The following is a 1,840-nucleotide window of genomic DNA, read 5'->3' on the forward strand; positions in this document are numbered from 1 at the left end:
CTTATTATAATGTGTTATTTATTTATGTATCCACAATGATTTGGTAATATTGTGCTGATACTCAAACCTATCATGCTAGTACTAAGTGTGTTAAAGATCTGTTAGATCAGTAAGGGACCGTTCATTAGTTATGGCGTCGGGTGCGGTACCATTTTCTTTTGGAGAGGTAAGGCGAGGCATGGATTTTAACAATATGACAGGTATTGGAAGTGTGTTGGTGATGGGTGTGTGTGTGGGGGGGGGGGGCATCGGTTTTGCACATTACAATGGGGCGGTGGGAGGTTGGGGGTTGGGTGGGATGGGGAGGTGTACATACGATCATCTCCATAAAAGTCATCATCGCCATAAATTATGAATGGTCCCTAATGATTTTAGTTAAACCTACTTATATATGTGTTCTTGGTAAGCATCCACACTGTTGTGATAATAATGTGCTGGCGTTTCCTGTTGTCGGTACTTACGGGTATCGGCTGAAAAATAATACAAATGAATGCTTGCTCTTTTTAAATGAACACAAAGACACACACACACACACACACACACACACACACAAACAAACAAACAAACAAACATCATATTCATCTCTCAACTGCTTGATCCACCAGGTATTACCACTCTTGAGGTCTGTGAAAAAAACTAGGTCGTCCGCCACTGACTTATCGACGCGTCTCCTATTCTCGCTGCATTAAGAGGTACTAACGTTATGATGCATAAGGAACTGGAATCCTATCGGAAAGGCTGGGAAAAAGTTATGATTTGCCCAAGTTGGTAAAAATTCACCAATTACATTGCAAAATATTAATCAACCGCATACTTGGGCCACTTCGTAGTTACCGGTCTGTGATGTTAATAACCGCTAAGTATCACGCATCGGCGATCTCGGCAGAAAGCGTGTTTACGGCGAGAATAGAAGACGGCCCTATACATCCACTTGGAACCCTGTACTACAGGCGTCCAGTGGTAGTGATTCTGTACAACGAGCACATCAGTGTTAGTGATCGGAAATTACGCACGCAACCGGTTGATGAAAATATCTCTATGTATAATCACAAACAAATCATAACTAAGCATAGTGCGTGCACGTGTAGGCATCAAAGCATCACCATATCATTTATAATGTATGTAGGTGTAAAATTGAGAGAGTTATCGGCGAGATATAGATTAGTAGCATTCTGTAACACATAGAAAAATATGGATTGTGTCAATATAAATTTGTTAGGGAAGAAATAGAAAATATAATTATATAGCCTTGCATGAGTTTGGTGCTCATTTGAGCTAATTTTCTAGTTATTTACTTCCCTAATTTTAGAGAATTTATCAAAAATGTTTGATGAAGTGATCCTGATCGTCTAATTGTACACGCTCTGTACAGCTCTCAGCGATCGTGTTTTTCCTGCAGTTATCAGAGTTAGCGCTTATAATCACATGCTTTAGTGGGTTCATAAGGACTAAAATTAACATCTTAATCTCAGATTCATTATTACTGGAAGCGAAATAGAAGTAACTGTTATGAAACAGACCAGGCATGTTGATGACAAGGGGCTTACAACCTGTACATACAACATACATACAACATACAACAAACGTACCAAGTACTACAAGACTCATGACGTGCTCAGTTTGACCAGCACGTTGCAGCTCTGTAGTTTTACCCCGCTTTTAGCAACATTCCAGCAATATCACGGCAGGGAACACCAGATATAAGCTTCACACATTGTATCCAAGTGGGTAATAGAACCCTGGTCTTCGGCGTGACGAGCAAATGCTTTAACCATTATTAGGCTACCCCACCGACCTTACGAGGAAGGGATTTATCTCGAGTGTGTGCAGAGCATGGATA

This window comes from Haliotis asinina, chromosome 2 (assembly GCF_037392515.1).
Source record: "Haliotis asinina isolate JCU_RB_2024 chromosome 2, JCU_Hal_asi_v2, whole genome shotgun sequence".
Taxonomy (NCBI): Eukaryota; Metazoa; Mollusca; class Gastropoda; order Lepetellida; family Haliotidae; genus Haliotis; species Haliotis asinina.